Raw genomic sequence first — 13,483 nt, 5'->3', positions numbered from 1 at the left:
TCTCCACATCCACCCCATCTAGTCCTTTCAACATTCGGTAGGTTTCAATGAGATCTCCACGCATTCTTCTAAATTCCACTGAATACAGGCCCAAAGCTGCCAAATGCTTCTCCTAAAATAATCCCTTAATTCCCAGAATCATCCTTGTGAACCTCCTCCGGACTCTCTCCAATGAGAACACATCCTTTCTGAGATATGGGGCCCAAAACCATTGACAATACTTGAAGTGCAGCCTGATTAGTATCTTATAAAGGCTCAGCATTGTCTCCTTGCTTTTATATTCTATTCCCCTTGAAATAAATGCCAACATTGCATTTGCCTTCTTTACCACAGACTCAAACTGTGAATTAACCTTCTGGGAGTCTTGCACGAGGATTCCCAAGTCCCTCTGCACCTCTGATGTTTGAACCTTCTCCCAATTTAGATAATAGTCCACACTATTGTTCCTTTTATCAAAATGTATTATCATACATTTCCCAACACTGTATTCCATCTGCCACTTTTTACCCATTCTTTCAATTTGTCAAAATCCTGTTGCAAACGCATTGCTTCCTCAGCACTACCTACCCCTCCACCTATCTTTGTATCATCTGTAAACTTTGCCAAAGAGCCATCAATTCCATTATCCAAATCATTGACAAACAATGTGAAAAGCAGTGGTCCCGATACTGACCCCTGAACACTACTAGTCACTGGCAGCCAACCTGAAAAGGCCTCTTTTATTCTCACTTACTGCCTCAGCCATTCCGCTGTCTATGGCAGTATCTTTTCTGTAACACGAACAGATTTGTCAGGCAAGATTTCCCTTTACAGAAACCATGCTGACTTTGACTTATTTTAGTCTCCAAGTACCTCGAAACCTCATCCTTAATACTAGACTGCAACACTTTCCCAATCACTGAGATTAGGTTAACTGGTCTATAATTTCCTTTATTTTGCCTTCCTCCCTTCTGAAAGAGTGGAGTGACATTTGCAATTTTCCAGTCCTCTGGGACCATGCCAGAATCAAGTGAATCTTGAAAGATCATGACCAATGCATCCGTTATCTCTTCAGCAACCTCTCTCAGGACTCTGGGATGTAGTCCATCTGGTCCAAGTGACTTATCCACCTTAAGACCTTTGAGTTTGTCTAGCACTTTTTCATTTGTAATAGCAATGGCACTCACTTCTGCTCCCTGACACTCACGGACCTCTGGCACACTGCTAGTGTCTGCCACAGTGAAGACTGATGGAAAGTACCCATTAAGTTCATCTGCCATTTCCTTGTCCCCCATTACTACCTCACCAGCATCATCTTCTAGAGGTCCAATATCAACCCTCATCTCCCTTTTTTCATTTATATAAAGAATAAACTTTTAGTATCCTGCTCTATATTATTGGCTAGTTGTCCTCATATTTAATCTTCTCCCTTCTTATAGCTTTTTAGTTGCCTTTTGTTGCATTTTAAATGCTTCCCAATCATCCGGCTTCCCAATCACTTTTGCTGCTTCATATATCCCTAACGTCCGTTGTCAGCCACGGTTGTCTATCCCTGCCATTTGAGAACTTCTTCCTCTCTGGGACATATCTACCCTGCACCTTGTGAACTATTCCCAGAAAACTTCCCATCCATGCTCGGCCGTCATCTCCGCCAGTATCCTCCTCCAATCCACCTGGGCAAGCTCCTCTCTTGTGCCTCTGTAATCCCCTTTATTCCATTGCGACACTGATACATCTGACATGCTTCTCCCTCTCAGACTGCAGTATGAATTCATATGAAGGAGGGTAGCACTCCTCCCTCCATACCCCCTCCCAGCTTCTTATTCTAGCTGCTTCCTCCCAGGACTGAAATATCAAATGCCCATGAGATTCTGCAGATGCTGGAAGTCCAGAGCAACACACACAAAACGCTGGAGGAACTCAGCAGGACAGGAAGCATCTATGGAGTGGAATAAGCAGTCGATGTTTTGGGCCGAGACCCTTCGTCAGGACTGGAAAGGAAGGGGGAAGAGGCCAGAACAAGAAGGTGGGAAGAGGTGAAAGAATACTGTTGTGTATTTAGTATTTCAGTAGTATTTGAATAATTTTGTATACATATTGGTTGATTAAGCATTCTTGCTCTTTAAATAATTCATTACAGGTTATGTGTAAAAATACATTAATTGCCTACGTCATCACACTACCACATGACACATGCACAACTCACTTAAAGTAAACTCGAAGTTAGACTCACAATTTAGACTCTTATGTCTTCCTTTAAATTAAATTAATATTTTGAAGCTACAAAACATAACAAATACAAGTTAGCAGGTGATAGGTGAGACCAGGCGAGGGAGAAGGTGTTTGAGTGGGGCTTGGGAAATATGGTAAGAAGCTGGCAGGTGATAGGTGGATAAGGTAAAGGGCTGAAGAAGAAGGAATCTGATTGGAGAGAAGAGTGAACCATAGGAGAAAGGGATGGAGGGGGGTTCCTCTCCTCACCACTTTCTTCTGGTGTGAATGTGCAGAGAATGGAAGGATATGGACATTTTCTGCTGTAATAATAAACCAGCCCAAAAGCAAAAGGGGAGAGAAGGGATTGTTTGGTTAGGTGTTTAATTAGCTTGGCATAACTTGTGGGTCAACAGGTCTGTTCCTGTATTGTGCTGTTTCTATGTTCTATATCCTTGAGGGTTAACTCTTTCACCCAGGGGTGGTCGGTATCTGGGACAAGCTGCCAGTGGAAGTGTTTGAGGCAGGAACATTAACCACTGCAACATTCTCTCTTCTCCCCCTTCCAATCGGCCTGAAAGCATGTGCCACCAACTGATGGGCATCTTCTAACCCCCGCTGTTATAGGACGATTGAATCATCCTCTAATATAAAAAGATGGATTCTTGACCTCACAATCTACCTTGTTGTGACCTTGCTTCTTGTTGTCTGCCTGCACTGCACCTTCTCTGTAGCCGTTACACTTTATTCTGCATTCGGCTATCGTTTGACCCTTGTTCTGCCTCAGTGCACTGGGTTACGCAATGATCTGTACATCGGTGTCGTCAGCATTGTGTAACGAGTCGTATGATGTGGCAATCCTGCTCTTTCCATCACCATGATTGTTGTCGGCAAGCTCTGCAGAAGTGATTTGCCATTGCTTTCTTCTGGGCAGTGTCTTTACAAGACGGGTGACCCATTATCAACACTCCTCAGAGATTGTCTGCCTGGCGTCAGTGGTTGCATAGCCAGGACTCGTGATCTGCACCGGCTGCTCATACGACCATCCACCACCTGCTCCCATGGCTTTACATGACTCTGACCAGGGGCTAAGCCGGTGCTACACCTTGTCCAGGGGTGACCTGCAGGCTAACGGAGGGTACAAGCACCTTACACCTCCTTCGGCAGAGACATATCTCCTCCCCACCACACGATCTTGGTATTTGTGACAATAATAAACCAATATCCAAAACAGAAACAATATTTACGAGGTACCTGGACAGCTACATGGATAAGAAAGATTTAGAGGGAGATGGGTGAAAGGCAGCCAAATGGGACTAGTGTAGATGGGGCATCTTTCTTGGCATGGACTCGATGGGCTGAAGGGCCTAGTTCCAGGTTGTATGACTCTTTGAATCTACACTCAGTGACCACTTCATTAGGATGTTTCCTAAGGTGAGGGAGTCTAAAACCAGAGGACACAGACTCAGAATAGAAGGATGTCCATTTTAAATGGAGATGAGGGGGAATTTCTTTAGCCAGAGGGTGGTGAATCTGTGGAATTCATTGCCACAGGCGGTTGTGGAGGGCAAATCATTGGATATATTTAAAGCAAAGGTTGGTAGGTTCTTGATTAGTCAGGATTACGGGGAGAGGGCAGGAAAATGGGGCTGAGAGGGAAATGGATCAGCCAAGATCAGACTCAATGGGCCAAATGGCCCATTTCTGCTCCTATATCTTATTGTCTTATGGTCTTACACCTGCTTCTCAATACAGATATCTAATCAGCCAATCACGTGGCAGCAACTCAACACATAGAAGCATGCAGACATGGTCAAGAGGTTCAGTTGTTCAGACCAAACATCAGAGTGGGGAAGAAATGTGATCTAAGTGACTCTGACAGTGGAATGATTGTCAGTGCCAGATGGGGTGGTTTGAGTATCTCAGAAAATGCTAATATCTTGGGATTTTCACACACAACAGTCCCTAGGGTTTACAGAGAACAGTGCAAAAAAAACAACAACCAGCAGTTCTGTGGGTGAAAATGCCTTGTGAACGAGAGAGATCAGAGGAGAATGGCCAGACTGGTTCCAGCTGACAGGAAGGTGACAGTAACTCAAATAATCACTCGTTACAACAGTGGTGTGCAGAAGAGCATCTCTGAATTTTGAGGTAGGTGGGCTACAGCAGCAGAAGACTATGAACATACACTCAGTGGAGAGGGAGAGATATAGAGTTAGAGATGCTAGAGAGAGAGAGAGAGAGAGAGAGAGAGAGAGAGAGAGAGAGAGAGAGAGAGAGAGAGAGAGAGAGAGAGAGAGAGAGAGAGAGAGAGAGATGCTGAGAGAGAGAGAGAGACAGAGAGACTGGGAGAGAGAGAGAGGGAGAGAGAGAGAGAGGGAGACAGGGAGAGAAGGGATATCTGGAGATGGGATGAGAGATATAGAGGGAGAGATGTAGAGAGATGCAGAGAGGAAAGAGAGAGAGAGAGAGAAAGAAAGGATCTTTGGGAACATGTGGGAGCGATGTAGAGGGAGAGAAGGGATATCTGGGGAAGTGTGTGAGAGATGGCGAGGGAGAGATATAGAAGGAGAGAGCGAGAGAATGAGAGAGAGAAAGACAGAGATATGGATGTTGAGAGAGAGCGAGACAGAGAGAGGGAAAGGGGGGACATAGAAGGAGAAAAACAGGACCTCTGGAGAAATTTGTGAAAGGTGGAGATCGAGAGGGCTGTAGAGGGAGAGAGGGAGGAGATATCATGCAAGAGTATGACAGATGTAGACGGAGACAGGTAACGATAGATAGAGAGGGAGAGAGAGAGAATGAGAGAGAGAGCAGAAAAAGAGAGAGGGAAAGAGATAGAGTGTGAGAGAGAGAAAGAGAGATGGGGAGAGAGAGTGAGTGAGAGAAAGAGAGAGAGAGAGAGGAGGGAAATGATAGATAATAAGAGAGAGAGAGTGTGAGAAAGGAGAGGGGAGGGGAGAGAGAGAGAGTAGTGATCTCTAGGGAAGCTTGTGAGAGACGCACAGGGAGAGAGAAGGAAAGTGACAGCAATGCAGAGGGAGAGACAGGGGAGAGAATTCATGAACTCAGATGTCTTCAGGAGTGTTAATAAAAGCATATTATGGGCTAGTTATGAATAAACAATGATTGACAAAAAGGCTTTTATTGACCATTTGTCACATATTGATTGAGGGGTTGATGAGCTCTCTGTGAATTACAGAGCCTCATCCTCCTGCCCCTGCGTCGGGCTCTGTCTGGCCCTGGTGAAATAATGACTCTCTTTTTGTGGTGAATTTTGATTTAATTTGGTTGGTAGAGCGTTCCTATCAGGACGAAGCAGAGGAAGAGGGGGAGGGCTGTGTGGACAGATAAGGCCCGTTCCCAGCTCGGGCTGGTGACAGCGGGGTGGGGGAGGGGAGTGGGAGAGGGTGGGATTTGCCTCCGACACAGCGGTGAGTGGGAGGAGGTGGGGAGAGCAGTGGGACCCAACAGGGTCTTTTGTCTGAGTGAGATCAACAGAGACCTGGGAAGGGCGAGGAGAGAAGGGAGGGGGAGGTGACAGGAAGGAGGGGAGAGGAAGAAATAGAGGGAGGGATGTGAGGAGGACATTGGTACAGTAGCCAGGTGTCTGTCCCTCACCCTTTCTACCTCCCTCCCAGTCGGATAACACACACACACACACACTCACAGTCACACAGACTCACACACATATACAGATATCAAACGATGCCACATACAAGGAATTACTCACAACCCCTCGCCCACCCACTCTCCATCCCCCTTGCTCACTCCCTCCTCCCCTTTTTAACAAACACCCTCCTCCTCTCTCCATCCCTCTAATCCCCTGCCATCTCTCATCCCTCTTTAGGGCTTTCCCTCTCCGCGCTAAACCCCCTCCCCTTGCTCTCCCCTCTTGCCCTCCTCTCAAACTCCCCTCACACCACCCTCTGGTCTCCTCGCTGCTCTCCTTCCCCTCACCCTCCATTTTTCGCATTCTCCCCCCATTCCTTTCCTCCTCCTTTCCCTCTCACCTCACCTCTGCTCCCTTCTCCTCCTCCTGCCTCTCTCCCCTCCACCTCCTCCTGCTCTTTCCTCCACTTCCTTCCTCTTTCTCCCCTCCACAACTTCCTGTTAGAACCATAGAACATTACAGCACAGAAACAGGCCTTTTGGCCCTTCTTGGCTGTGCAGAACCATTTTTCTGCCTAGTCCCACTGACCTGCACCTGGCCCAGATCTCTCTAGACACCTCTCATCCATGTACCTGTTCTCCCCCTCCAACTCCCTCTCTTCCCCCCACCTTCTACTCCTGTCCCATCTACCTCCTCTCTCTCTGTCCCCTCCATTTCCCCCATGTCTCCCCACCTTCCGTGTCTCCCTGCACCTCTTCCCTCCCTCTGACTTCCATCTCCCCTCCAACTCCTCCCCTTGTTTCCTTCCCTCTCTCTTTCCTGCACCCGTTCCATCCCTCTCCCCTCCACCTTCCCTCTCTCTCCCTCCACCTCCCCCTCTCTCCTCGACCTCCTCAAACCCTCTCCCCTCTCTCACCCCTGCACTTCCTCCCTCTTTCCCCTCCACCTTGTTCACCCCTGCACCTCCTCCCTTTCTCTCCTCTCCTTCTCCTCCCTCTCCTCTCCACCTAATCTTTCTTTCCTCTAACTCTTCTCTCCCTTTACCTCCCACTTCTCCCTCTCTCCCCTCCACCTCCTCCCTCTCTCGCTACCACTTCCTACATCTTACCAATCAACAATCTCCTTAACTCTCCAAACCACGTCCTCCCTCTGCTTTCTCCACCTTCTCCCTCTCCGCTCTCTCACCCGCTCTACCTCCTTCCTCTCCTCTTCCTTCACCCTTTCCTCTTCTCCCCTCCACTTCTTCCCTCTCTCTCCACCTCCTCAATCTTTCTCCTCGCCATCTCCTCCCTCTTTCCCCTCCAGCTCCAAATCCCTCCACCACCTCTCTCACTCATTTGACCTCCTTCCTTTCCTTTCCCTTCACCCTCTCCTTCTCTCCCCTCCACCACCCTCTCTCTCCTCTCCACCTCCTCCCAAACTCTCCCCTCCAATTCCTCCTTCTCACTCCCCTTCACCGCCTTCCAATCTCTCCCCTCCACCTACTCTTCCTCCCCTGCACATCCTCCCTCTCTCTCTCCCTCCAGCTCTACACCCTCTCTCCCCTCCAATTCCTCACACTCTCTCCCCTCCAACTACTCTCTCCACCCTCCACCTCCTCCCTTTCTCTTTCCTCCACCTCCCACACCTCTCCTCTCAACCTTGTCCCTCTCTCTCCATTCCACGCCCTCCTTCTATCACCTCCGCCTCCTCTCTCTCTACCTCCACTTTCTCCCTCTCCCCTCCACCTATTCCCCATCTTCTCCACTCCCTCTCTCGCCCCTCCACCTCCTCCCTCTCCCTGCCCTTCACTTTCTCCCTCTTTCCCATCCACCTCCCTCTCTCATCCTTTTACCTCCTCCCACTCTCTCCACTTTACCACTCCCCTTACTCCCCTCCAGCTACCCTCCCACCCCTCCCTGTGCTTCCTCTCTCTCTCTCCCCTCCACCTCCTCCCTCTCTCTCACCCCCCCAATTCCTCTCACTCTCTCCCCTCCAACTCTTCACCCCCACACCTCGCCCTTCCACAAAGCACACACTCACACACACACACACACATAGACACACTCACATACACACACATAGACACACTCACATACACACATATATGCACACACTCAAACATACACACAGTCACACAAACATATATACACACACTTACACCCACACTAACACTCTCATACACAGGCATACACACACAAACAGAAGCACAGACATTCACAAACACACACAGACACTTCACACAAGTGCACAAACACACACGCACGCACACACATACACACTCACAGCCAGACTCACACACACATACTGACACAGATGCACAATCACACACATCAGCACACTCATACGTACGTCAGATACACACCCAAGCACAGATACACACACATACTGACACACATAGCGGCATGTACAAACACACTCACAAATTCTCACACAAACACAGAAAAATTGCAAGAACAGTGGCCCTCCAGGAACTTGAGTGTCTTGTCTAAAATAATAATCTCATTTTAATTTGAACTCATTAATGGCTTTGTGAAGCCCTGATTATTGTTTGTATTAGAAGAAAAGCAGCCACAGTGGAGAGTGGGTACGGACTGGGACGTCCCAAGCTAAGTTTCTCCAGCATTTTGTGTGTCTATCCATAGGGCTGAGGCTGGTTTCCGTGGTGCGCTCAGCTGTGTCCACGATCCACTGTGGTTTTGTGCGGTCACCATATCAAGGTAGACTGTGAGGTCAAAGGTCCATCTTACCACACTGGGGGACAGGTTAATAATCCTGGTTTCCTCATTTGACAAGAATCCAATGTGGAGCCAATGGGAATTTGAGAAGGTAAACATTGATCATAAGACTGTAACACCGTAAATCATTTGAGAAGAATTAGGCCATTCAGCCCATCGAGTCTGCTCTGCTATTCCATCCTGTCTGATTTATTTTCCCTCTCAACCCCATTCTCCAGCCTCTCCCTGTAACCTTTGGCACCCTGATTACTGAAAAACCCATCAGCCTGCAGTTTAAGCAAGTTTGGAAATGCACTGGGGCAGTGGGTTTCACAGTGTGTGCTGCTGATGGTGGACTTTACTCTGAAAGTCCGGATTCATTAGTCACACGGTGTGATCGGTGTGCACTGGCTCGTTTGGCCAGGACGGCCTGCTACCTTTCTGTATCTCTAAGTGAATAGATGGGCCACATGGGAACGTACAGAACACTGACTGGATGGGCTGATTACTTTCCTATAACACCGTAATTAAATTTGACAGGACAATCCCTGAGAATGGGTGAAGCAGTTTGGAACTGTCTCCTTCTTCTTAAGCACATCACTCCAACAGCAGGTTCAACGGAGTCCACTGTCCTGGGCCAAAGGTCGATGGCCCTGTGGTCTCCACTTTCACCACACAGCTTCATACACCTCCTAGCTGAAGACCCTTCCTCTCGCAGGGGCAAGGTCTTTGCAGCTTCTGTTGGCGTTTCTGCAGCTCTGGGTTTTTACGGGCTGGGGTCGTTAACCCTATACCTAACCTTCCTCCTTTTGCAGCCGGGTCCATGGCGGAGTTTACGAAATGTCAGCTTCTGTGTAAACACTATGCCTTCACTAACGGGGATTTTCACAAAGGCAACGTCAGTGCCCCAAGTTCTTGCAAGGGTCCAGCTGTTGTCCCCAGACAAAGAGCCAGAGGACGTGGCAGGCTGATGTTGCACTTGCTGGGAGGCGGGAGCAATCTTCCTTCAACGTCCCTAATTATCCCTTGTACCTCATTATTCCAATCATCAGCACCTTCGAGTGAAATGTGGAGACATCTGGCTCCTCGGTGTGAAGAGACGTGCGTGCCAGTGCTCCCTGCCATCGCTCACCTCGCTCCAGAAGTCCCCCGTTCTGTCAGCCGCTCTTTTGGGTTAGCAGATGGGCCAGATGTTTGCGGCAGACCCTCTCCACTGCTTCCAACTGGTGATCCGACAGAATCAATGAAGATCACAAGCTGACAAGTCAACCTTGCTTTCTCTCCCCCTCTCTGCAGAGAAGAATCTTTGAAAGAGATTTTTTAAAAGTGATTCTGCAGATGGTGGAAATCTAGAGAAACACACACGTGATGCTGGAGGAACTCAGCAGGTCAGGCAGCATCTACGGAGAGGAATAAACAGTCAACTTTTCGGGCAGAGACCCTTCATTCTGGTGTGTGTTTTCCTGACGTTTTCCAGGAAGGAGCTGGTTGTCCTGGAGAGGCTACAGAGGATGGAGTGTTTCAGATATGAAGAGACTGGGTCTGTCACGTGAAAAGCCCATTCTTTGCCATGGACCTCTGTGGAGGCCAAGTCACTGAGGATCTTTAAAGTGGAGATTGATAGGTTCTTGATAATTCAGGGTATCAAAGATTATAAGAAGAATGGGGTTGAGAGTGAAAATAGATCAGCCTTGATAGAATGGTTGAGCAGACTCAATGAGCCAAATGGCACAATTCAGAGACAGAATTGGGTTTAATATCGCTGGCATATGTCATGAACTTGGTTGTCTTGTGGCAGCAGTACATGAATAAATTAAATTAAATAAGTAATGCAACAAAGTAGTGAGGTAGTGTTCATAGGTTCACTCAGAAATTGTATGGCAGAGAGGAAGAAGCTGTTCCTGGATCGTTGATTGTGTGTCTTCAGGTTCTTGTAGCTCCTCCTGATGGTAGCAATTGAACAGGGCATGTCTGGGGTGATGGGGGTCCTTAATGATGGATGTCCCCTGTTTGAGGCGTCGCTCCTGGAAGACGTCCTGGGTGCGACGAAGGCCAGTGTCTATCATGGAGCTGACTGTTCACAACTTTCTGCAGCGTCTTTCGATCCTGTGCCGTGCCACATACCAGACAGCGAAGCAGCAGGTAGAAAGCTCTCCCTGGTACACCTGTACAAATTTGCAAGTGACATACCAAACTCCTCAAACTCCTAATGAAGCACAGCCACTGGCATGCCTTCTCTGTAACTACATCGAAATGTTGGGCCCAGGGTAGATCCTCAGAGATGTTAATGCTCAAACTTGGAATTGTCCGCACTTTCCACTTCTGATCCCTCTATGAGGACTGGTGCGTATTCCCTCGTTTTACCCTTTCTGAAGTTCACAATCAGTTCTATGGTTTTACTGACGTTGAGTGCAAGGTTGTTGCTGTGACACCACTGGAGCAGGGGGCAAGGATTCAGATTTTTGGATAATTGGAACCTCTTCTAGGGCAGGTGTGACCTGTACAAAAGGGATGGGTTACACTTGAATCCGAGGGGGACCAATTTTCTTGTAGGCAGATTTACTCAAGCTATTGGGAGTGGTTTAAACTAATATGACAGGGGGTGGGAACCAGTTTGATAGAGCTGAGGATCAGCCAGCAGGTTTACAAGTAGATGATGAGTGTAACATGAATGTAAGGAAGGACAAGCCAATGATTGGATACAAATGCAGACAGAACAAAGAGTTAAATTGTACCACAGAGGCAACTTCAAAAAGGCAAAGAATGCAGAACTTAAGGTGTTGTATTTAAATGTGTGTAGCATTCATAATAAGGAGATTGAACTCGTGGCTCAATTAGAGATTGGTCGGTATGACGTTGTGGGCATCACTGAGTCATGACTGAAAGAAGGTCATAGTTGGGAGCTTAACATCAAGGGATATATTTTGTATTGAAAGGACAGGCAGGAAGGCATAGTGGTGAGTGGTGTGGCTGTGTTGGTAAGAGATGGAATTACATCTTTAGAAAGAGGTGACATAGGGTCAGAGAATGTCGAATCTTTGTGGGTGGAGTTAAGAAACTGCAAGGGTTAAAAAAAACACTATGGGAATCACGTATAGGCTTCCAAATAGTAGCCAAGATGAGGGGTTGAGATTGAAAAGGGAGCTGGAAAAGGAATGTCATAAGGGTAATGTCACAATTGTACTGGGGGACTTCAATATACAAGGGGATTGGGAAAATCAAGTTGCTGTCGGATCACAAGAGAGGGAATTTGTTGAATGCCTACGAGATGGCTTTTCAGAGCAGTTTGTGCTTGAGCCCACTCGGGGAAAGGCTGTCTTCGATTGGGTGTTGTGTATTAACCCAGATCTTATTAGGGAGCTTAATGTAAAGGAACCCTTAGGAGGCAGTGATCATAATATAATTGAATTCATACTGTAGTTTGAGATGGAGAAGGATAACTTGCATGTATCAGCATCACAATGGAATGAAGGGAATTGCAGAGGCCTGAGCGAGGAGTTTGCCCAGATGGATTGGAGGAAGATACTGGCGGGATGACAGCAGAGCAGAGATGGCTAAAGTTTTGGGAATAGTTCACAAGGTGCAAGATCGATATGTCCCGGAGAAGAAGTTGTTTTCAAATGGCAGAGGTAGGTAACCGTAAAGTTAAGGACTGCATAAAAGCCAAGGAAAAGGTATATAAAGTAGCAAAAATGAGTGGGAAGATGAAATATTGGGAAGCTTTTAAAATCCAATAAAAGACAACTAAAAAGCTCTAAGAAGGGAAAAGATTAAATTTGAGGGAAAACTAGCAACTAATATAAAGCAAGATACTAGAAGTTTTTGCAGTTACATAGAGTAAAAGGGAGATGAGAGTTGATATTGGACCACTGGAAAATGATGCTGGTGAGGTAGTAATGGGGGACAAAGAAATGGCAGATGAACTTAATGGGTACTTTCCATCTGTTTTCACTGTGGAATACACTGGCTGTATGCCAGAAGTCCGTGAGTGCCGGGGAGCAAGAGTGAGAGCCATTGCTATTACAAAGGAAAACTGCTAAGTAAACTGAAAGGTCTTAAAGAGGATAAGTCACCTGGACCAGATGGACTACATCCCAGAGTCCTGAGAGAGGTTGCTGAAGAGATAACAGATGCATTGGTCATGATCTTTCAAGAATCTCTTGATTCTGGCATGGTCCCAGAGGACTGGAAGATTGCAAATGTCACTCCACTCTTTCAGAAGGGAGGAAGACAAAAGAGAGGAAATTAAAGGTCAAGTTAGCCTAACCTCAGTGGTTGGGAAAGTGTTGGAGTCCATTATTAAGGATGAGGTTTTGGGGTACTTGGAGACTAATGATAAAATAAGTCAAAGTCAGCATGGTTTCTGTGAAGGGAAATCTTGCCTAACAAATCTGTTAGAGTTCTTCGAGGAAGTAACAAGCAGGATGGACAAAGGAGAGGCAGTGGATGTCATTTACTTGGATTTTCAGAAGGCATTTGATAAGGTGCCACACATGAGGCTGCTTAACAAGATAAAATCCTATGGCGTTACAGGAAAGACACTGGCATGGATAGAGGAATGGCTGACAGGCAGGAGGCAGTGAAAGGGAATAAAAGGGGCCTTTTCTGGTTGGCTGTCAGTGACTAGTGATGTTCCTCAGGGGTCAGTATTGGGACTGCTACTTTTCACGTTGTTTGTCAGTGATTTGGATAATGGAATTGATGGTTTTGTGTCAAAGTTTGCGGATGATATGAAGATAGGTGGAGGGGTAGGTAGTGCTGAGGAAGCAAGGTGATTGCAGCAGGACTTAGACAAATTGGAAGAATGGGCAAAAAAGTGGCAGATGGAATACAGTGTTGGGAAATGTACTATAATGCATTTTGGTAAAAGGAACACTATTGCGGACTGTTATCTAAATGGGGAGAAGGTTCAAACATCAGAAGTGCAGAGGGACTTGGGAGTCCTCGTGCAAGACTCCAAGAAGGTAAATTCACAGTTTGTGTC

The sequence above is a fragment of the Hemitrygon akajei genome, chromosome 8 (genome assembly GCF_048418815.1).
Source record: "Hemitrygon akajei chromosome 8, sHemAka1.3, whole genome shotgun sequence".
NCBI lineage: Eukaryota > Metazoa > Chordata > Chondrichthyes > Myliobatiformes > Dasyatidae > Hemitrygon > Hemitrygon akajei.
The sequence above is the reverse complement of the archived record's forward strand: the minus strand, read 5'-3'. Positions refer to the sequence as shown.